Source organism: Nothobranchius furzeri, chromosome 4, assembly GCF_043380555.1.
Source record: "Nothobranchius furzeri strain GRZ-AD chromosome 4, NfurGRZ-RIMD1, whole genome shotgun sequence".
NCBI classification, from domain to species: Eukaryota; Metazoa; Chordata; class Actinopteri; order Cyprinodontiformes; family Nothobranchiidae; genus Nothobranchius; species Nothobranchius furzeri.
This window is the reverse complement of record NC_091744.1, coordinates 30556237-30580562: the sequence shown is the minus strand read 5'-3', so window position 1 is coordinate 30580562 and position 24326 is coordinate 30556237.

Below are 24326 nucleotides of genomic sequence, written 5' to 3'. Positions count from 1 at the left end.
AGCGTGCGATTCACTTCGTGAGTAAACCGCAGCTGCAGCTGATTCAAACAGTCGAGCCAACTTTCTACATCACAATATGCGTTTTGTAGTTAGTCAAGTTACCTTTTGTGTGGCGCATGCACGGGTCGTTAGCGTCCAGCTCCCAGCTTAGAGAGTCCTGTATTGACACAGACGTCAATACATCTCGATGTCATGCAACACACAAAGTCTGTCACATACAGGTGGGTTAACACATGTACGATACCTTTTGTGTGGCGCATGCACGGGTCGTTAGCGTCCAGCTCCTGGCTTATAGAGAGTCCTGTATTGACACAGACGTCAATACATCTCGATGTCATGCAACACACAAAGTCTGTCGCATACAGGTGGGTTAACACACATGTACGATGTGTGCGATGGCGCGCCCGTTTACAATGGGACACGACGATGATCATTGTTAACCAAACTCTTGTTTCTCACGACAGGTGGTAGCGTTGTCTCCTGCACCTGGTCTTCGTGCACAGAGGGTGTTGTAATGTGCTCGTCATAGTCGCGATCGTTGTCACTCGAATCCGTTTTTCTCACGACAGGTGGTAGCGTTGTCTCCTGCATGTTGTCTTCGCGTGCGGCAAGCGTTGTGCTGTGCTCGTTATAATGGTTGTCTTCGTACAAAGGGGGTGTTGAATACTCCTTCGCGAGTAGTCTAGGAGGTGGTGTGATGGAACGTATCTCAGAGGCGTTATGTGAGCGTACCACCATGGCCTGAGCAACTGCGACTACTGAGAGTACACCCAGTACAGACTTCGAGATAAATTTTTTTTCTTGGGTGTTGTACGTGTGGGTACAGCCGCTTTAATGGCAGTGAGAGCAAGTGGGCAAATGTATTTATAGGTCACTAGCAGAAACTAAGGCACGTGGTCAGAGTGTAATCGTAACCACCTAAAGTAGCTCTTGTCATAATTTAATATACATAGAAATCAGAAACGGGTATGTCAGGATAGACATCGCGAGTGATAATGCGGCCAGTATCTGTGTGCGCTTGAGAGCACCTTGTTGTTCTACTGTGGTGCCCACGCCGCCGGGTCTGTAAATGTCATCGACCTTCTTTATATACGCATACGCTAAAGACCGTATATTCTCTATGGATTTGAACACGTCCTTTGTTTCGCGTAACGCTTGAGCTGTCTCGAGCGTGATGTTGTGAGTGTACACCAGTGTTTCGCGTGCACCGAGGTCCGAAAGGGCGTGCGCTACAACTATTAACCTTGGTTTGGGAGTGTGGCGAAACGCTCGCTCCGCTGTAATGGGCAGATGCAATGTTATCACCTGGTACGTTTCGTTAGTCGGGTCGTAACACACCGGTCCGTCACACGGACCGTCACATTGTATGGGGCTTCTACTATTCAACAGGTTGATCATAATAATGTGTATTAAAACCACAACCTAGCACTGAGGACAGAGGGACTTTATTTAAATTAGTACTTAATAGAAACGATACATAATGATACATACGAGCCATGTCATACATTCAGCCTAGGAATAGTAGCATTGTGCACTATTAAAAATATACACATCAATTGCTCGAATCCCATTGTTGCAAAGTAAAACTCTAATAAAACTCTAGTCTGACATCAACAGAGAAGACTTAGTGTATGTACTACAAATACAGCATTAGGATTTCGAGTGGACCGTGCACCTGGTGAACCATCAGAGGCTTATGACGCAACATATCTTCCAGTTCTGACTGAGCGCCTCCAGGAGAGAGGCCCAAGCAAGACCCGCCCCGAGGAGCGTCTTGCCACATGTCACTACTCGGTCTAACTGAGCGCCTCCAGGAGAGAGGTCCAAGCAAGACACGCCCCGAGGAGCGTCTTGCCACATGTCACTACTCGGTCTGACTGAGCGCCTCCAGGAGGGAGGTCCAAGCAAGACGCGCCCCGAGGAGCGTCTTGCCACATGTCACTACTCGGTCTGACTGAGCACCTCCAGGAGAGAGGCCCAAGCAAGACGTGCCCCGAGGAGCGTCTTGCCAAATGTCAACAATGGGTCTGACTGAGGGCCTCCAGGAGAGAAGCCCAAGCAAGACGCGCCCCGAGGAGCGTCTTGCCACATGTCAACACTGGGTCTGACTGAGGGCCTCCAGGAGAGAAGCCCAAGCAAGATGTGCCCCGAGGAGCGTCTTGCCACATGTCAGCACTCAGTCTGACTGAGCGCCTCCAGGAGAGAGGCCCAAGCAAGACGCGCCCCGAGGAGCGTCTTGCCACATGTCAACACTGGGTCTGACTGAGCGCCTCCAGGAGAGAGGCCCAAGCAAGACGCGCCCCGAGGAGCGTCTTGCCACATGTGAACACTGGGTCTGACTGAGCGCCTCCAGGAGAGAGGCCCAAGCAAGACGCGCCCGGAGGAGCGTCTTGCAACATGTCAGCACTCGGTCTGACTGAGCGCCTCCAGGAGAGAGGCCCAAGCAAGACGCGCCCCGAGGAGCGTCTTGCCACATGTCAACACTGGGTCTGACTGAGCGCCTCCAGGAGAGAGGCCCGAGGAGCGTATTGCCACATGTCACCTCTGGGTCTGACTGAGCGCCTCCAGGAGAGAGGCGCAAGCAAGAAACGCCCGAGGAGCGTCTTGACACATGTCAACACTGGGTCTGACTGAGCGCCTCCAGGAGAGAGGCCCCAGCAAGACGCGCCCCGAGGAGCGTCTTGCCACATGTCACTACTCGGTCTGACTGAGCGCCTCCAGGAGAGAGGTCCAAGCAACACGCGCCCCGAGGAGCGTCTTGCCACATGTCAACACTGGGTCTGACTGAGTGCCTCCATGAGAGAAGCCCCAGCAAGATGCGCCCCGAGGAGCATCTTGCCACATGTCACTACTCGGTCTGACTGAGCGCCTCCAGGAGAGAGGCCCAAGCAAGACGTGCCCCGAGGAGCGTCTTGCCACATGTCAACAATGGGTCTGACTGAGGGCCTCCAGGAGAGAAGCCCAAGCAAGAAGCGCCCCGAGGAGCGTCTTGCCACATGTCAACACTGGGTCTGACTGAGCGCTTCCAGGAGAGAGGCCCAAGCAAGACACGGCCCGAGAAGCGTCTTGACACATGTCAACACTGGGTCTGACTGAGGGCCTCCATGAGAGAAGCCCAAGCAAGACGCGCCCCGAGGAGAGTCTTGCCCCTGTCAACACTGGGTCTGACAGAGGGCATCCAGGAGAGAGGCCCAAGCAATACGCGCCCCGAGGAGCGTCTTGCCACATGTCAACAATGGGTCTGACTGAGGGCCTCCAGGAGAGAAGCCAAAGCAAGACGCGCCCCGAGGAGCTTCTTTCCACATGTCAACAATGGGTCTTACTGTGGGCCTCCATGAGAGAAGCCCAGGCAAGACGCGCCCCGAGGAGTGTCTTGCCACATGTCAACACTGTGTCTGACTGAGCGCCTCCAGGAGAGAGGCCCAAGCAAGACTCGCCCCGAGGAGCGTCTTGCCACGTGTCAACACTGGGTCTGACAGCGCCTCCAGGAGAGAGGCCCAAGCAAGATGCGCCCCGAGGAGCGTCTTGCCACGTGTCACCACTGGGTCTGACTGAGCTCCTCCAGGAGAGAGGCCCAAGCAAGACGCGCCCAGAGGACCGTCTTGCCACGTGTCACCACTGGGTCTGATTGAGCACCTCCAGGAGAGAGGCCCCAGCAAGACGCGCCCCGAGGAGCGTCTTGCCTTATGTCAGCACTCGGTCTGACTGAGCGCTTCCAGGAGAGAGGCCCAAGCAAGACGCGCCCCGAGGAGCGTCTTGCCACATGTCACTACTCGGTCTAACTGAGTGCCTCCAGGAGAGAGGTCCAAGCAAGATGCGCCCCGAGGAGCGTCTTGCCAAATGTCACTACTCGGTCTGACTGAGCGCCTCCAGGAGGGAGGTCCAAGCAAGACGCGCCCCGAGGAGCGTCTTGCAACATGTCACTACTCGGTCTGACTGAGCGCCTCCAGGAGAGAGGCCCAAGCAAGACGTGCCCCGAGGAAAGTCTTGCCACATGTCAACAATGGGTCTGACTGAGGGCCTCCAGGAGAGAAGCCCAAGCAAGATGCGTCTTGCTTGGGCCTCTCTCCTGGAGGCGCTCAGTCAGACCGAGTAGTGACATGTGGCAAGACGCTTCTCGGGGCGCGTCTTGCTTGGGCCTCTCTCCTGGAGGCGCTCAGTCAGACCCAGTGTTGACATGTGGCAAGATGCTCCTCTGGGCGCATCTTGCTTGGGCTTCTCTCCTGGAGGCCCTCAGTCAGACCCATTGTTGACATGTGGCAAGACGCTCCTCGGGGCACGTCTTGCTTGGGCCTCTCTCCTGGAGGCGCTCAGTCAGACCGAGTAGTGACATGTGGCAAGACGCTCCTCGGGGCGCGTCTTGCTTGGACCTCCCTCCTGGAGGCGCTCAGTCAGACCGAGTAGTGACATTTGGCAAGACGCTCCTCGGGGCGCGTCTTGCTTGGACCTCTCTCCTGGAGGCGCTCAGTTAGACCGAGTAGTGACATGTGGCAAGACGCTCCTCGGGGCGCGTCTTGCTTGGGCCTCTCTCCTGGAAGCGCTCAGTCAGACCGAGTGCCGACATAAGGCAAGACGCTCCTCGGGGCGCGTCTTGCTGGGGCCTCTCTCCTGGAGGCGCTAAGTCAGACCCAGTGTTGACACGTGGCAAGACGCTCCTCGGGGCGCGTCTTGCTTGGGCCTCTCTCCTGGAGGCGCTCAGTCAGACACAGTGTTGACATGTGGCAAGACACTCCTCGGGGCGCGTCTTGCTTGGGCTTCTCTCATGGAGGCCCACAGTAAGACCCATTTTTGACATCTGGAAAGAAGCTCCTCGGGGCGCGTCTTGCTTTGGCTTCTCTCCTAGAGGCCCTCAGTCAGACCCATTGTTGACATGTGGCAAGACGCTCCTCGGGGCGCGTATTGCTTGGGCCTCTCTCATGGAGGCCCTCAGTCAGACCCAGTGTTGACATGTGTCAAGACGCTCCTCGGGGCGTGTCTTGCTTGGGACTCTCTCCTGGAGGCGCTCAGTCAGACCCAGTGTTGACATGTGACAAGACGCTCCTCGGGGCGCTTCTTGCTTGGGCTTCTCTCCTGGAGGCCCTCAGTCAGACCCATTGTTGACATGTGGCAAGACGCTCCTCGGGGCACGTCTTGCTTGGGCCTCTCTCCTGGAGGCGCTCAGTCAGACCGAGTAGTGACATGTGGCAAGAAGCTCCTCGAGGCGCGTCTTGCTGGGCCTTCTCTCATGGAGGCACTCAGTCAGACCCAGTGTTGACATGTGGCAAGACGCTCCTCGGGGCGCGTGTTGCTTGGACCTCTCTCCTGGAGGCGCTCAGTCAGACCGAGTAGTGACATGTGGCAAGACGCTCCTCGGGGCGCGTCTTGCTGGGGCCTCTCTCCTGGAGGCGCTCAGTCAGACCCAGTGTTGACATGTGTCAAGACGCTCCTCGGGCGTTTCTTGCTTGCGCCTCTCTCCTGGAGGCGCTCAGTCAGACCCAGAGGTGACATGTGGCAAGACGCTCCTCTGGCCTCTCTCCTGAAGGCGCTCAGTCAGACCCAGTGTTGACATGTGGCAAGACGCTCCTCGGGGCGCGTCTTGCTGGGGCTTCTCTCATGGAGGCAATCAGTCAGACCCAGTGTTGACATGTGGCAAGATGCTCCTCGGGGCACGTCTTGCTTGGGCCTCTCTCCTGGAGGCGCTCAGTCAGACCCAGAGGAGACATGTGTCAAGACGCTCCTCGGGGAGCGTCTTGCTTGGGCCTCTCTCCTGGAGGCGCTCAGTCAGACCCAGTGTTCACATGTGGCAAGACGCTCCTCGGGGCGCGTCTTGCTTGGGCCTCTCTCCTGGAGGCGCTCAGTCAGACCCAGTGTTGACATGTGGCAAGACGCTCCTCGGGGCGCGTCTTGCTTGGGCCTCCTTTCTGGAGGCGCTCAGTCAGACCGAGTGCTGACATGTGGCAAGACGCTCCTCGGGGCACATCTTGCTTGGGCTTCTCTCCTGGAGGCCCTCAGTCAGACCCAGTGTTGACATGTGGCAAAACACTCCTCGGGGCGCGTCTTATTTGGGCCTCTCTCCTGGGGGCCCTCAGTCAGACCCAGTGTTGACATGTGGCAAGACGCTCCTCGGGGCGCGTCTTGCTTGGGCTTCTCTCCTGGAGGCCCTCAGTCAGACCCATTGTTGACATGTGGCAAGACGCTCCTCGGGGCACGTCTTGCTTGGGCCTCTCTCCTGGAGGCGCTCAGTCAGACCGAGTAGTGACATGTGGCAAGACGCTCCTCGGGGCGCGTCTTGCTTGGACCTCCCTCCTGGAGGCGCTCAGTCAGACCGAGTAGTGACATGTGGCAAGACGCACCTCGGGGCGTGTCTTGCTTGGACCTCTCTCCTGGAGGCGCTCAGTTAGACCGAGTAGTGACATGTGGCAAGACGCTCCTCGGGGCGGGTCTTGCTTGGGCCTCTCTCCTGGAGGCGCTCAGTCAGAACTGGAAGATATGTTGCGTCATAAGCCTCTGATGGTTCACCAGGTGCACGGTCCACTCGAAATCCTAATGCTGTATTTGTAGTACATACACTAAGTCTTCTCTGTTGATGTCAGACTAGAGTTTTATTAGAGTTTTACTTTGCAACAATGGGATTCGAGCAATTGATGTGTATATTTTTAATAGTGCACAATGCTACTATTCCTAGGCTGAATGTATGACATGGCTCTTATGTATCATTATGCATCGTTTCCATTAAGTACTAATTTAAATAAAGTCCCTCTGTCCTCAGTGCTAGGTTGTGGGTTTAATACACATTATTATGATCAACCTGTTGAATAGTATAAGCCCCATACAATGTGACGGTCCGTGTGACGGACTGGTGTGTTACGACCCGACTAACGAAACGTACCAGGTGATAACATTGCATCTGCCCATTACAGCGGAGCGAGCGTTTCGCCACACTCCCAAACCAAGGTTAATAGTTGTAGCGCACGCCTTTTCGGACCTCGGTGCACGCGAAACACTGGTGTACACTCACAACATCACGCTCGAGACAGCTCAAGCGTTACGCGAAACAAAGGACGTGTTCAAATCCATAGAGAATATACGGTCTTTAGCGTATGCGTATATAAAGAAGGTCGATGACATTTACAGACCCGGCGGCGTGGGCACCACAGTAGAACAACAAGGTGCTCTCAAGCGCACACAGATACTGGCCGCATTATCACTCGCGATGTCTATCCTGACATACCCGTTTCTGATTTCTATGTATATTAAATTATGACAAGAGCTACTTTAGGTGGTTACGATTACACTCTGACCACGTGCCTTAGTTTCTGCTAGTGACCTATAAATACATTTGCCCACTTGCTCTCACTGCCATTAAAGCGGCTGTACCCACACGTACAACACCCAAGAAAAAAAATTGATCTCGCTGTCTGTACTGGGTGTACTCTCAGTAGTCGCAGTTGCTCAGGCCATGGTGGTACGCTCACATAACGCCTCTGAGATACGTTCCATCACACCACCTCCTAGACTACTCGCGAAGGAGTATTCAACACCCCCTTTGTACGAAGATAACCATTATAACGAGCACAGCACAACGCTTGCCGCACGCGAAGACAACATGCAGGAGACAACGCTACCACCTGTCGTGAGAACAATGGATTCGAGTGACAACGATCGCGACTATGACGAGCACATTACAACACCCTCTGTGCACGAAGACCAAGTGCAGGAGACAACGCTACCACCTGTCGTGAGAAACAAGAGTTTGGTTAACAATGATCATCGTCGTGTCCCATTGTAAACGGGCGCGCCATCGCACACATCGTACATGTGTGTTAACCCACCTGTATGCGACAGACTTTGTGTGTTGCATGACATCGAGATGTATTGACGTCTGTGTCAATACAGGACTCTCTATAAGCCAGGAGCTGGACGCTAACGACCCGTGCATGCGCCACACAAAAGGTATCGTACATGTGTTAACCCACCTGTATGCGACAGACTTTGTGTGTTGCATGACATCGAGATGTATTGACGTCTGTGTCAATACAGGACTCTCTAAGCTGGGAGCTGGACGCTAACGACCCGTGCATACGCCACACAAAAGGTAACTCGACTAACTACAAAACGCATATTGTGATGTAGAATGTTGGCTCGACTGTTTGAATCAGCTGCAGCTGCGGTTTACTCACGAAGTGAATCGCACGCTTGTTAGAAGTACATTCGGAGCACTTAAAAAATACATCGCTCTCATCGAGTTCCGTCTCAGCATTCACCGGCTGATGGGCAAGAGCGTGACATGGGATCGCCAGGAACTTACTTAAGGACTATCATCTCATTTGGCATTTACTCACGGACCCAAGAAACCAGTTCCGAAAAATGGTCGAGAATTATAACTTGTCTAATAGCAACTGGAAGATATGTTGCGTCATAAGCCTCTGATGGTTCACAAGGTGCACGGTCCACTCGAAATCCTAATGCTGTATTTGTAGTACATACACTAAGTCTTCTCTGTTGATGTCAGACTAGAGTTTTATTAGAGTTTTACTTTGCAACAATGGGATTCGAGCAATTGATCTGTATATTTTTAATAATGCACAATGCTACTATTCCTAGGCTGAATGTATGACATGGCTCTTATGTATCATTATGTATCGTTTCCATTAAGTACTAATTTAAATAAAGTCCCTCTGTCCTCAGTGCTAGGTTGTGGGTTTAATACACATTATTATGATCAACCTGTTGAATAGTATAATAACAATATTCCTGTAAAAGTCATTTAGTAATGAACAACCTCAGTTCTGTGAAAGCACATCATGTCTCTGATGTGTACACTGCAGGCCTGACCTGGGTTTGCACGCAAGGGCCTGTGTGTGTGTGTGTGTGTGTGTGTGTGCGTGCGTGCGTGTGTGTGTGCGTGTGTGTGTGTGTGTGTGTGTGTGTGTGTGTGTGTGTGTGTGTGTGTGTGTGTGTGTGTGTGTGTGTGTGTGTGTGTGTGTGAAACAAATAAAGATAAATATAGCTAGTGCGGCCACGAGCGGTCGTGCAGGGTAGAGGCTGCGCGAAAACGCCTCTAAAAACAAGCGCGTGCCCACGCCCGATCCGTGGAAGCACGTAGACCTAGCAAACGTACTAGCAGAAATCAACGATCGCACACGGGTCATTGAGTGTGTACAGGGTTCGTCTGCGTGTGTGGCATTGGGCAATCTAGCGGCAACCGAGTGGCCTGAAGGCGGAACCGGCCAACCCGTCGCCCTCACCATCGTTGCGCTTCGAGATGAACTATTGCTAAAGATGATCGTCCTCATCAACCACGGCGCTACCAGAGTAGCTCGTAACGAAGACCCTCTCCGCGACCTCGCGGCCAGTGTGCGCAGTGTACAGCAAATGACAAACGATGTTGCGAGCGATATATCGGAAAAACTTTGCACTGACGCGACGGTCGCCACTGCAGGTTGTGTGAGTCTCGCGCAAAGTGCCATATCAAACGTGCGCAAGCTAGTGACAAGCAACTTCACCAGATCTGTAGATTCTGCATACGCTTGAATACCAACGAAAGTATCGAGAGATAACACCGACACGAGTTGCGCGACGGCGCTGGCTGCAGTCGCTACAACACTGGATTTATTAATCAATGTAATTGTGATCGTAATGGCGTATCGAGTGTGCACCAGAAACTACAACCAGTACTAAGTCTTCTCTGTTGATGTCAGACTAGAGTTTTATTAGAGTTTTACTTTAAAACAATGGGATTCGAGCAATTGATGTGTATATTTTTAATAGTGCACAATGTATGACATGGCTCTTGTGTATCATTATGAATCGTTTCCATTAAGTACTAATTTAAATAAAGTCCCTCTGTCCTCAGTGCTAGGTTGTGGGTTTAATACACATTATTATGATCAACCTGTTGAATAGTATAATAACAATATTCCTGTAAAAGTCATTTAGTAATGAACAACCTCAGTTCTGTGAAAGAACATCATGTCTCTGATGTGTACACTGCAGGCCTGACCGGTCTTGCTGGGGCCTCTCTCCTGGAGGCGCTCAATCAGACCCAGTGGTGACACGTGGCAAGACGCTCCTCGGGGCGCGTCTTGCTTGGGCCTCTCTCCTGGAGGCGCTCAGTCAGACTCAGTGGTGACACGTGGCAAGAAGCTCCTCGGGGCGCGTCTTGCTTGGGCCTCTCTCCTGGAGGCTCTCAGTCAGACCCAGTGTTGACATGTGGAAAGACACTCCTCGGGGCGCGTCTTGCTTGGGCCTCTCTCATGGAGGCCCTCTGTCAGACCCAGTGTTGACATGTGTCAAGACGCTCCTCGGGGCGCGTCTTGCTTTGGCTTCTCTCCTGGAGGCGCTCAGTCAGACCGAGTGCTGACATGTGGCAAGAAGCTCCTCGGGGCGCGTCTTGCTTGGGCTTCTCTCCTGGAGGCCCTCAGTCAGACTGAGTAGTGACATGTCGCCTGACGCTCCTCGGGGCGCGTCTTGCTTGGGCCTCTCTCCTGGAGGCGCTCAGTCAGACCCATTGGTGACATGTGGCAAGACACTCCTCGGGGCGCGTCTTGCTTGGGCCCCTCTCCTGGAGGCCCTCTGTCAGACCCAGTGTTGACATGTGTCAAGACGCTCCACGGGGCGCGTCTTGCTTGGGCTTCTCTCCTGGAGGCCCTCAGTCAGACCCATTGTTGACATGTGGCAAGACGCTCCTCGGGGCGCGTCTTGCTTGGGCCTCTCTCCTGGAGGCGCTCAGTCAGAACCAGAGGTGACATGTTGCAAGACGCTCCTCGGGGCGCGTCTTGCTTGGGCCTCTCTCCTGGAGGCCCTCTGTCAGACCCAGTGTTGACATGTGGCAAGACGCTCCTCCGGGCGCATCTTGCTTGGGCCTCTCTCCTGGAGGCCCTCAGTAAGACCCATTGTTGACATGTGGCAAGACGCTCCTCGGGGCGCGTATTGCTTGGGCCTCTCTCCAGAAGGCCCTCAATAAGACCCAGTGTTGACATGTGGCAAGACGCTCCACGGGGCGCGTCTTGCTTGGGCTTCTCTCCTGGAGGCCCTCAGTCAGACCCATTGTTGACATGTGGCAAGACGCTCCTCGGGGCGCGTCTTGCTTGGGCCTCTCTCCTGGAGGCGCTCAGTCAGACCCAGTGTTGACATGTGGCAAGACGCTCCACGGGGCGCGTCTTGCTTGGGCTTCTCTCCTGGAGGCCCTCAGTCGGACCCATTGTTGACATGTGGCAAGACGCTCCTCAGGGCACGTCTTGCTTGGGCCTCTCTCCTGGAGGCGCTCAGTCAGACCGAGTAGTGACATGTGGCAAGACGCTCCTCGGGGCGCGTCTTGACTGGACCTCTCTCATGGAGGCGCTAAGTTAGACCGAGTAGTGACATGTCGGAAGACGCTCCTCGGGGTGCGTCTTGCTTGGGCCTCTCTCATGGAGGCCCTCTGTCAGACCCAGTGTTGACATGTGGCAAGACGCTCCTCGGGGCGCGTCTTGCTTGGGCCTCTCTCCTGGAGGCGCTCAGTCAGAACCAGAGGTGACATTAGGAAGACGCTCCTCGGGGTGCGTCTTGCTTGGGCCTCTCTCCTGGAGGCCCTCTGTCGACCCAGTGTTGACATGTGGCAAAACGCTCCTCCGGGCACATCTTGCTTGGGCCTCTCTCCTGGAGGCCCTCAGTAAGACCCATTGTTGACATGTGGCAAGACGCTCCTCGGGGCGCGTCTTGCTTGGGCCTCTCTCCAGAAGGCCCTCAATCAGACCCAGTGTTGACATGTGGCAAGACGCTCCTCGGGGCGCGTCTTGCTGGGGCTTCTCTCATGGAGGCACTCAGTCAGATCCAGTGTTGACATGTGGCAAGACGCTCCTCGGGGCGCGTCTTGCTTGGACCTCTCTCCCTGAGGCGCTCAGTCAGACCGAGTAGTGACATGTGGCAAGAGGCTCCTCGGGGCGTGTCTTGCTTGGACCTCTCTCCCTGAGGCGCTCAGTCAGACCCAGTGTTGACATTTGGCAAGACACTCCTCGGGGCGCGTCTTGCTTGGGCCTCTCTCATGGAGGCCCTCTGTCGGACCCAGTGTTGACATGTGTCAAGAAGCTCCTCGGGGGGCGTCTTGCTTTGGCCTCTCTCCTGGAGGCGCTCAGTCAGACCAAGTGGTGACATGTGGCAAGACACTCCTCGGGGCGCGTCTTGCTTGGGCCTCTCTCCTGGAGGCCCTCTGTCAGACCCAGTGTTGACATGTGGCAAGACACTCCTCGGGGCGCGTCTTGCTTGGGCCTCTCTCATGGAGGCCCTCTGTCAGACCCAGTGTTGACATGTGGCAAGACACTCCTCGGGGCGCGTCTTGCTTGGGCCTCTCTCATGGAGGCCCTCTGTCAGACCCAGTGTTGACATGTGTCAAGACACTCCTCGGGGCGCGTCTTGCTTTGGCCTCTCTCCTGGAGGCGCTCATTCAGACTGAGTGCTGACATGTGGCAAGAAGCTCCTCGGGGCGCGTCTTGCTTGGGCTTCTCTCCTGGAGGCCCTCAGTAAGACCCATTGTTGACATGTGGCAAGACGCTCGTCGGGGCGCGTCTTGCTTGGGCCTCTCTCCAGGAGGCGCTCAGTCAGACTGAGTAGTGACATGTGGCCTGACGCTCCTCGGGGCGCGTGTTGCTTGGGCCTCTCTCCTGGAGGCGCTCAGTCAGACCAAGTGGTGACATGTGGCAAGACGCTCCTCGGGGCGCGTCTTGCTTGGGCCTCTCTCCAGAAGGCCCTCAATCAGACCCAGTGTTGACATGTGGCAAGACGCTCCTCGGGGCGCGTCTTGCTTGGGCCTCTCTCCTGGAGGCGCTCAGTCAGAATGAGTAGTGACATGTGGTCTGACGCTCCTCGGGGCGCGTGTTGCTTGGGCCTCTCTCCTGGAGGCGCTCAGTCAGACCAAGTGGTGACATGTGTCAAGACACTTCTCGGGGCGCGTCTTGCTTGGGCCTCTCTCCTGGAGGCCCTCTGTCAGACCCAGTGTTGACATGTGGCAAGACACTCCTCGGGGCGCGTCTTGCTTGGGCCTCTCTCATGGAGGCCCTCTGTCAGACCCAGTGTTGATATGTGTCAAGACGCTCCTCGGGGCGCGTCTTGCTTTGGCCTCTCTCCTGGAGGCGCTCAGTCAGACCGAGTGCTGACATTTGGCAAGACGCTCCTCGGGGCGCGTCTTGCTTGGGCTTCTCTCCTGGAGGCGCTCAGAAAGACCCAGTGTTGACATGTGACAAGACGCTCCTCGGGGCACGTCTTGCTTGGGCCTCTCTCCTGGAGGGCCTCTGTCAGACCCAGTGTTGACATGTGGCAAGACGCTCCTCCGGGCGCATCTTGCTTGGGCCTCTCTCCTGGAGGCCCTCAGTCAGACCCATTGTTGACATGTGGCAAGACGCTCCTCGGGGCGCGTCTTGCTGGGGCCTCTCTCCTGGAGGCGCTCAGTCAGACCCAGTGCTGACATGTGGCAAGACGCTCCTCGGGGCGCGTCTTGCTTGGGCCTCTCTCCTGGAGGTGCTCAGTCAGACTGAGTAGTGACATGTGGCCTGACGCTCCTCGGGGCGCGTCTTGCTTGGGCCTCTCTCCTGGAGGCGCTCAGTCAGACCCAGTGGTGACATGTGGCAAGACACTCCTCGGGTCGCGTCTTGCTTGGGCCTCTCTCCTGGAGGCCCTCTGTCAGACCCAGTGTTGACATGTGTCAAGACGCTCCTCGGGGCGCGTCTTGCTTGGGCTTCTCTCCTGGAGGCCCTCAGTCAGACCCATTGTTGACATGTGGCAAGACGCTCCTCGGGGCGCGTCTTGCTTGGGCCTCTCTCCTGGAGGCGCTCAGTCAGAACCAGAGGTGACATGTGGCAAGACGCTCCTCGGGGCGCGTCTTGCTTGGGCCTCTCTCCTGGAGGCCCTCTGTCAGACCCAGTGTTGACATGTGGCAAGACGCTCCTCCGGGCGCATCTTGCTTGGGCCTCTCTCCTGGAGGCCCTCTGTCAGAACCATTGTTGACATGTGGCAAGACGCTCCTCGGGGCGCGTCTTGCTTGGGCCTCTCTCCTGGAGGCGCTCAGTAAGACCAAGTGCTGACATAAGGCAAGACGCTCCTCGGGGCGCTCATTGCTTGGGCCTCTCTCCTGAATGCCCTCTGTAAGACCGAGTGTTGACATGTGGCAAGACTCTCCTCGGGGCGCGTCTTGCTTGGGCTTCTCTCATGGAGGCCCTTAGTCCGACCCATTGTTGACATGTGTCAAGACGCTCCTCGGGGCGTGTCTTGCTTGGGCCTCTCTCCTGGAGGCGCTCAGTCAGACCCAGTGTTGACATGTGGCAAGACGCTCCTCTGGGCGCGTCTTGCTTGGGCTTCTCTCCTTGAGGCCCTCAGTCAGACCCATTGTTGACATGTGGCAAGACGCTCCTCGGGGCACGTCTTGCTTGGGCCTCTCTCCTGGAGGCGCTCAGTCAGACCGAGTAGTGACATGTGGCAAGACGCTCCTCGGGGCGCGTCTTGCTTGGACCTCCCTCCTGGAGGCGCTCAGTCAGACCGAGTAGTGACATTTGGCAAGACGCTCCTCGGGGCGCGTCTTGCTTGTGCCTCTCTCCTGGAGGCGCTCAGTCAGACCGAGTGCTGACATAAGGCAAGACGCTCCTCGGGGCGCGTCTTGCTGGGGCCTCTCTCCTGGAGGTGCTCAATCAGACCCAGTGGTGACACGTGGCAAGACGCTCCTCTGGGCGCGTCTTGCTTGGGCCTCTCTCCTGGAGGAGCTCAGTCAGACCCAGTGGTGACACGTGGCAAGACGCTCCTCGAGGCGCATCTTGCTTGGGCCTCTCTCCTGGAGGCGCTAAGTCAGACCCAGTGTTGACACGTGGCAAGACGCTCCTCGGGGCGCGTCTTGCTTGGGCCTCTCTCCTGGAGGCGCTCAGTCAGACCGAGTAGTGACATGTGGCAAGACGCTCCTCGGGGTATGTCTTGCTTGGGCGTCTCTCCTGGAGGCGCTCAATTAGACCCAGTGTTGACATGTGGCAAGACGCTCCTCGGGGCGCGTCTTGCTTGGGCTTCTCTCCTGGAGGCCCTCAGTAAGACCCATTGTTGACATGTGGCAAGACGCTCCTCGTGGTGCGTCTTGCTTGGGCCTCTCTCCAGAAGGCCCTCAATCAGACCCAGTGTTGACATGTGGCAAGACGCTCCTCGGGGCGCGTCTTGCTTGGGCCTCTCTCCTGGAGGCGCTCAGTCAGACTGAGTAGTGACATGTGGCCTGACGCTCCTCGGGGCGCGTCTTGCTTGGGCCTCTCTCCTGGAGGCGCTCAGTCAGACCCATTGGTGACATGTGGCAAGACACTCCTCGGGGCGCGTCTTGCCTGGGCCCCTCTCCTGGAGGCCCTCTGTCAGACCCAGTGTTGACATGTGTCAAGACGCTCCACGGGGCGCGTCTTGCTTGGGCTTCTCTCCTGGAGGCCCTCAGTCAGACCCATTGTTGACATGTGGCAAGACGCTCTTCGGGGCGCGTCTTGCTTGTGCCTCTCTCCTGGAGGCGCTCAGTCAGAACCAGAGGTGACATGTGGCAAGACGCTCCTCGGGGCGCGTCTTGCTTGGGCCTCTCTCCTGGAGGCCCTCTGTCAGACCCAGTGTTGACATGTGGCAAGACGCTCCTCCGGGCGCATCTTGCTTGGGCCTCTCTCCTGGAGGCCCTCAGTAAGACCCATTGTTGACATGTGGCAAGACGCTCCTCGGGGCGCGTATTGCTTGGGCCTCTCTCCAGAAGGCCCTCAATAAGACCCAGTGTTGACATGTGGCAAGACGCTCCACGGGGCGCGTCTTGCTTGGGCTTCTCTCCTGGAGGCCCTCAGTCAGACCCATTGTTGACATGTGGCAAGACGCTCCTCGGGGCGCGTCTTGCTTGGGCCTCTCTCCTGGAGGCGCTCAGTCAGACCCAGTGTTGACATGTGGCAAGACGCTCCACGGGGCGCGTCTTGCTTGGGCTTCTCTCCTGGAGGCCCTCAGTCAGACCCATTGTTGACATGTGGCAAGACGCTCCTCGGGGCACGTCTTGCTTGGGCCTCTTACCTGGAGGCGCTCAGTCAGACCGAGTAGTGACATGTGGCAAGACGCTCCTCGGGGCGCGTCTTGCTTGGACCTCTCTCCTGGAGGCGCTCAGTTAGACCGAGTAGTGACATGTCGCAAGACGCTCCTCGGGGCACGTCTTGCTTGGGCCTCTCTCATGGAGGCCCTCTGTCAGACCCAGTGTTGACATGTGGCAAGACGCTCCTCGGGGCGCGTCTTGCTTGGGCCTCTCTACAGAAGGCCCTCAATCAGACCCAGTTTTGACATGTGGCAAAACGCTCCTCCGGGCGCATCTTGCTTGGGCCTCTCTCCTGGAGGCACTCAGTAAGACCCATTGTTGACATGTGGCAAGACGCTCCTCGGGGCGCGTCTTGCTTGGGCCTCTCTCCAGAAGGCCCTCAATCAGACCCAGTTTTGACATGTGGCAAGACGCTCCTCGGGGCGCGTCTTGCTTGGGCTTCTCTCATGGAGGCCCTCAGTCAGACCCAGTGTTGACATGTGTCAAGACGCTCCTCGGGGCGTGTCTTGTTTGGGCCTCTCTCCTGGAGGCGCTCAAACAGACCGAGTAGTGACATGTGGCAACACGCTCCTTGGGGCGCGTCTTGCTTGGACCTCTCTCCCTGAGGCGCTCAGTCAGACCCAGTGTTGACATTTGGCAAGACACTCCTCGGGGCGCGTCTTGCTTGGGCCTCTCTCATGGAGGCCCTCTGTCAGACCCAGTGTTGACATGTGTCAAGAAGCTCCTCGGGGGGTGTCTTGCTTTGGCCTCTCTCCTGGAGGCGCTCAGTCAGACCGAGTGCTGACATGTGGCAAGAAGCTCCTCGGGGTGCGTCTTGCTTGGGCTTCTCACCTGGAGGCCGTCAGTAAGAACCATTGTTGACATGTGGCAAGACGCTCCTCGGGGGGCGTCTTGCTTGGGCCTCTCTCCAGAAGGCCCTCAATCAGACCCAGTGTTGACACGTGGCAAGACGCTCCTCGGGGCGCGTCTTGCTTGGGCCTCTCTCCTGGAGGCGCTCAGTCAGACCAAGTGGTGACATGTGGCAAGACACTCCTCGGGGCGCGTCTTGCTTGGGCCTCTCTCCTGGAGGCCCTCTGTCAGACCCAGTGTTGACATGTGGCAAGACACTCCTCGGGGCGCGTCTTGCTTGGGCCTCTCTCATGGAGGCCCTCTGTCAGACCCAGTGTTGACATGTGTCAAGACGCTCCTCGGGGCGCGTCTTGCTTTGGCCTCTCTCCTGGAGGCGCTCATTCAGACCGAGTGCTGACATGTGGCAAGAAGCTCCTCGGGGCGCGTCTTGCTTGGGCTTCTCTCCTGGAGGCCCTCAGTAAGACCCATTGTTGACATGTGGCAAGACGCTCCTCGGGGCGCGTCTTGCTTGGGCCTCTCTCCAGGAGGCGCTCAGTCAGACTGAGTATGACATGTGGCCTGACGCTCCTCGGGGCGCGTGTTGCTTGGGCCTCTCTCCTGGAGGCGCTCAGTCAGACCAAGTGGTGACATGTGGCAAGACGCTCCTCGGGGCGCGTCTTGCTTGGCCCTCTCTCCAGAAGGCCCTCAATCAGACCCAGTGTTGACACGTGGCAAGACGCTCCTCGGGGCGCGTCTTGCTTGGGCCTCTCTCCTGGAGGCGCTCAGTCAGAATGAGTAGTGACATGTGGTCTGACGCTCCTCGGGCGCGTGGTGCTTGGGCCTCTCTCCTGGAGGCGCTCAGTCAGACCAAGTGGTGACATGTGTCAAGACACTTCTCGGGGCGCGTCTTGCTTGGGCCTCTCTCCTGGAGGCCCTCTGTCAGACCCAGTGTTGACATGTGGCAAGACACTCCTCGGGGCGCGTCTTGCTTGGGCCTCTCTCATGGAGGCCCTCTGTCAGACCCAGTGTTGACATGTGTCAAGACGCTCCTCGGGGCGCGTCTTGCTTTGGCCTCTCTCCTGGAGGCGCTCAGTCAGACCGAGTGCTGACATGTGGCATGACGCTCCTCGGGCCGTGTGTTGCTTGGGCTTCTCTCCTGGAGGCCCTCAGTCAGACCCATTGTTGACATGTGGCAAGACGCTCCTCGGGGCGCGTCTTGCTTGGGCCTCTCTCCTGGAGGCGCTCATTCAGACCGAGTGCTGACATGTGGCAAGAAGCTCCTCGGGGCGCGTCTTGCTTGGGCTTCTCTCCTGGAGGCCCTCAGTAAGACCCATTGTTGACATGTGGCAAGACGCTCCTCGGGGCGCGTCTTGCTTGGGCCTCTCTCCAGGAGGCGCTCAGTCAGACTGAGTATGACATGTGGCCTGACGCTCCTCGGGGCGCGTGTTGCTTGGGCCTCTCTCCTGGAGGCGCTCAGTCAGACCAAGTGGTGACATGTGGCAAGACGCTCCTCGGGGCGCGTCTTGCTTGGGCCTCTCTCCAGAAGGCCCTCAATCAGACCCAGTGTTGACACGTGGCAAGACGCTCCTCGGGGCGCGTCTTGCTTGGGCCTCTCTCCTGGAGGCGCTCAGTCAGAATGAGTAGTGACATGTGGTCTGACGCTCCTCGGGCGCGTGGTGCTTGGGCCTCTCTCCTGGAGGCGCTCAGTCAGACCAAGTGGTGACATGTGTCAAGACACTTCTCGGGGCGCGTCTTGCTTGGGCCTCTCTCCTGGAGGCCCTCTGTCAGACCCAGTGTTGACATGTGGCAAGACACTCCTCGGGGCGCGTCTTGCTTGGGCCTCTCTCATGGAGGCCCTCTGTCAGACCCAGTGTTGACATGTGTCAAGACGCTCCTCGGGGCGCGTCTTGCTTTGGCCTCTCTCCTGGAGGCGCTCAGTCAGACCGAGTGCTGACATGTGGCATGACGCTCCTCGGGCCGTGTGTTGCTTGGGCTTCTCTCCTGGAGGCCCTCAGTCAGACCCATTGTTGACATGTGGCAAGACGCTCCTCGGGGCGCGTCTTGCTTGGGCCTCTCTCCTGGAGGCGCTCAGTCAGACCGAGTGCTGACATTTGGCAAGACGCTCCTCGGGGCGCGTCTTGCTTGGGCTTCTCTCCTGGAGGCGCTCAGAAAGACCCAGTGTTGACATGTGACAAGACGCTCCTCGGGGCACGTCTTGCTTGGGCCTCTCTCCTGGAGGCCCTCTGTCAGACCCAGTGTTGACATGTGGCAAGACGCTCCTCCGGGCGCATCTTGCTTGGGCCTCTCTCCTGGAGGCGCTCAGTCAGACACAGTGTTGACATGTGGCAAGACACTCCTCGGGGCGCGTCTTGCTTGGGCTTCTCTCATGGAGGCCCTCAGTAAGACCCATTGTTGACATGTGGAAAGAAGCTCCTCGGGGCGCGTCTTGCTTGGGCCTCTCTCTTGGAGGCGCTCAGTCAGACCCAGTGTTGACACGTGGCAAGAAGCTCCTCGGGGCGCGTCTTGCTTGGGCCTCTCTCCTGGAGGCGCTCAGTCAGACCCAGTGTTGGCATGTGGCAAGACACTCCTCGGGGCGCGTCTTGGTTGGGCCTCTCTCCTGGAGGCGCTCATTCAGACCCAGTGGTGACATGTGGCAAGACGCTCCTCGGGGCGCGTATTGCTTGGGCCTCTCTCCTGAATGCCCTCTGTCAGACCGAGTGTTGACATGTGGCAAGACTCTCCTCGGGGCGCGTCTTGCTTGGGCTTCTCTCATGGAGTTCCTCAGTCCGACCCAGTGTTGACATGTGGCAAGACGCTCCTCTGGGCGCGTCTTGCTTGGGCTTCTCTCCTGGAGGCCCTCAGTCAGACCCATTGTTGACATGTGGCAAGACGCTCCTCGGGGCACGTCTTGCTTGGGCCTCTCTCCTGGAGGCACTCAGTCAGACCGAGTAGTGACATGTGGCAAGATGCTCCTCGGGGCGCGTCTTGCTTGGACCTCCCTCCTGGAGGCGCACAGTCAGACCGAGTAGTGACATTTGGCAAGACGCTCCTCGGGGCGCTTCTTGCTTGGACCTCTCTCCTGGAGGCGCTCAGTTAGACCGAGTAGTGACATGTGGCAAGACGCTCCTCGGGGCACGTCTTGCTTGGGCCTCTCTAATGGAGGCGCTCAGTCAGACCGAGTGCTGACATAAGGCAAGACGCTCCTCGGGGCGCGTCTTGCTGGGGCCTCTCTCCTGGAGGAGCTCAGTCAGACCCAGTGGTGTCACGTGGCAAGACGCCCCTCGGGGCGCACCTTTCTTGGGCCTCTCTCCTGGAGGCGCTAAGTCAGACCCAGTGTTGACACGTGGCAAGACGCTCCTCGGGGCGCGTCGTGCTTGGGCCTCTCTCCTGGAGGCGCTCAGTCAGACCCAGTGTTGACATGTGGCAAGACTCTCCTCGGGGCGCGTCTTGCTTGGACCTCTCTCCTGGAGGCGCTCAGTCAGACCGAGTAATGACATGTGGCAAGACGCTCCTCGGGGCGCGTCTTGCTTGGGCCTCTCTCCTGGAGGCGCTCAATTAGACCCAGTGTTGACATGTGGCAAGACGCTCCTCGGGGCGCGTTTTGCTTGGGCTTCTCTCCTGGAGGCGCTCATTCAGACCCAGTGGTGACATGTGGCAAGATGCTAATCGGGGCGCGTATTGCTTGGGCCTCTCTCCTGAATACCCTCTGTCAGACCCAGTGTTGACATGTGTCAAGACGCTCCTCGGGGCGCGTCTTGCTTTGGCCTCTCTCCTGGAGGCGCTCAGTCCGACCGAGTGCTGACATGTGCCCCGGAGGCACTCAGTCAGACCGAGTAGTGACATGTGGCAAGACGCTCCTCGGGGCGCGTCTTGCTTGGGCCTCTCTCCAGAAGGCCCTCAATCAGACCCAGTGTTGACACGTGGCAAGACGCTCCTCGGGGCGCGTCTTGCCTTATGTCAGCACTCGGTCTGACTGAGCGTCTCCATTAGAGAGGCCCAAGCAAGACGCGCCCCGAGGAGTGTCTTGCCACATGTCAACAATGGGTCTGACTGAGGGCCTCCAGGAGAGAAGCCCAAGCAAGACGCGCCCAGAGGAGCGTCTTGTCACATGTCAACACTGGGTCGGACTGAGGGCCTCCATGAGAGAAGCCCAAGCAAGACGCGCCCCGAGGAGTGTCTTGCCACATGTCAACAATGGGTCTGACTGAGGGCCTCCAGGAGAGAAGCCCAAGCAAGACGCGCCCCGAGGAGAGTCTTGCCACATGTCAACACTCGGTCTGACAGAGGGCATTCAGGAGAGAGGCCCAAGCAATGAGCGCCCCGAGGAGCGTCTTGCCTTATGTCAGCACTCGGTCTTACTGAGCGCCTCCAGGAGAGAGGCCCAAGCAAGACGCGCCCCGAGGAGCGTCTTGCCACATGTCAACAATGGGTCTGACTGAGGGCCTCCAGGAGAGAGGCCCAAGCAAGATGCGCCCGGAGGAGCGTCTTGCCACATGTCAACACTGGGTCTGACAGAGGGCCTCCAGGAGAGAGGCCCAAGCAAGACGCGCCCCGAGGAGCGTCTTGCCACATGTCACCTCTGGTTCTGACTGAGCGCCTCCAGGAGAGAGGCCCAAGCAAGAGGCGCCCCGAGGAGCGTCTTGTCACATGTCAACACTGGGTCTGTCTGAGCGCCTCCAGGAGAGAAGCCCAAGCAAGACGCGCCCCGAGGAGTGTCTTGCCACATGTCAACAATGGGTCTGACTGAGGGCCTCCAGGAGAGAAGCCCAAGCAAGACGCGCCCCGAGGAGCGTCTTGACACATGTCAACACTGGGTCTGACAGAGGGCCTCCAGGAGAGAGGCCCAAGCAAGACGCGCCCCGAGGAGTGTCTTGCCACATGTCACCACTGGGTCTGACTGAGCGCCTCCAGGAGAGAGGCCCAAGCAAGACGCGCCCCGAGGAGCGTCAGGCCACATGTCACTACTCAGTCTGACTGAGCGCCTCCAGGAGAGAGGCCCAAGCAAGACGTGCCCCGAGGAGCGTCTTGCCACATGTCAGCACTGGGTCTGACTGAGCGCCTCCAGGAGAGAGGCCCCAGCAAGACGCGCCCCGAGGAGCGTCTTGCCTTATGTCAGCACTCGGTCTGACTGAGCGCCTCCAGGAGAGAGGCCCAATCAAGACGCGCCCCGAGGAGCGTCTTGCCACATGTCAACAATGGGTCTGACTGAGGGCCTCCAGGAGAGAGGCCCAAGCAAGATGTGCCCGGAGGAGCGTCTTGCCACATGTCGACAATGGGTCTGACTGAGGGCCTCCAGGAGAGAAGCCCAAGCAACACGCGGCCCGAGGAGCGTCATGCCACATGTCAGCACTCGGTCTGACTGAGCGCCTCCAGGAGAGAGGCCAAAGCAAGACGCGCCCCGAGGAGCGTCTTGACACATGTCAACAATGGGTCTGACTGAGGGCCTCCAGGAGAGAAGCCCAAGCAACACGCGGCCCGAGGAGCGTCATGCCACATGTCAGCACTCGGTCTGACTGAGCGCCTCCAGGAGAGAGGCCAAAGCAAGACGCGCCCCGAGGAGCGTCTTGACACATGTCAACACTGGGTCTGACAGAGGGCCTCCATGAGAGAGGCCCAAGCAAGACGCGCCCCGAGGAGTGTCTTGCCACATGTCAACACTGGGTCTGACAGAGGGCCTCCAGGAGAGAGGCCCAAGCAAGACGCGCCCCGAGAAGTGTCTTGACACATGTCACCACTTGGTCTGACTGAGCGCCTCCAGGAGAGAGGCCCAAGCAACACGCGCCCCGAGGAGCGTCAGACCACATGTCACTACTCATTCTGACTGAGCGCCTCCAGGAGAGAGGCCCAAGCAAGACGCGCCCCGAGGAGCGTCTTGCCACGTGTCAACACTGGGTCTGATTGAGGGCCTTCTGGAGAGAGGCCCAAGCAAGACGCGCCCCGAGGAGCGTCTTGCCACATGTCACCACTTGGTCTGACTGAGCGCCTCCAGGAGAGAGGCCCAAGCAACACGCGCCCCGAGGAGCTTCAGGCCACATGTCACTACTCAGTCTGACTGAGCGCCTCCTGGAGAGAGGCCCAAGCAAGACGCGCCCCGAGGAGCGTCTTGCCACATGTCAACAATGGGTCTTACTGAGGGCCTCCAGGAGAGAAGCCCAAGCAAGACGCGCCCCGAGGAGCTTCTTGCCACATGTCAGCACTCGGTCTGAATGAGCGCCTCCAGGAGAGAGGCCAAAGCAAGACGCGCCCCGAGGAGCGTCTTGACACATGTCAACACTGGGTCTGACAGAGGGCCTCCATGAGAGAGGCCCAAGCAAGACGCGCCCCGAGGAGTGTCTTGCCACATGTCAACACTGGGTCTGACAGAGGGCCTCCATGAGAGAGGCCCAAGCAAGACGCGCCCCGAGGAGCGTCTTGCCACATGTCAACACTGGGTCTGACAGAGGGCCTCCAGGAGAGAGGCCCAAGCAAGACGCGCCCCGAGGAGTGTCTTGCCACATGTCACCACTTGGTCTGACTGAGCGCCTCCAGGAGAGAGGCCCAAGCAAGATGCGCCCCGAGGAGCTTCTTGCCACATGTCAGCACTCGGTCTGACTGAGCGCCTCCAGGAGAGAGGCCAAAGCAAGACGCCCCCCGAGGAGCTTCTTGACACATGTCAACACTGGGTCTGACAGAGGGCCTCCATGAGAGAGGCCCAAGCAAGACGCGCCCCGAGGAGTGTCTTGCCAAATGTCAACACTGGGTCTGACTGAGCGCCTCAGGGAGAGAGGTCCAAGCAAGACGCGCCCCGAGGTGCGTCTTGCCACATGTCACTACTCGGTCTGACTGAGCGCCTCAGGGAGAGAGGTCCAAGCAAGACGCGCCCCGAGGAGCGTCTTGCCACATGTCAACACTGGATCTGACTGAGTGCCTCCATGAGAGAAGCCCCAGCAAGACGCGCCCCGAGGAGCGTGTTGCCACATGTCACTACTCGGTCTGTTTGAGCGCCTCCAGGAGAGAGGCCCAAGCAAGACACGCCCCGAGGAGCGTCTTGACACATGTCAACACTGGGTCTGACTGAGGGCCTCCATGAGAGAAGCCCAAGCAAGACGCGCCCCGAGGAGCGTCTTGCCACATGTCAACACTGGGTCTGATTGAGGGCCTTCTGGAGAGAGGCCCAAGCAAGACGCGCCCCGAGGAGCGTCTTGCCACATGTCACCTCTGGTTCTGACTGAGCGCCTCCAGGAGAGAGGCCCAAGCAAGACGCGTCCCGAGGAGCGTCTTGCCACATGTCAACACTGGGTCTGACAGAGGGCCTCCATGAGAGAGGCCCAAGCAAGACGCGCCCCGAGGAGCGTCTTGCGACATGTCACTACTCGGTCTAACTGAGCAAATCCAGGAGAGAGGTCCAAGCAAGACGCGCCCCGAGGAGCGTCTTGCCACATGTCACTACTCGGTCTGACTGAGCGCCTCCAGGATAGAGGCCCAAGCAAGACGT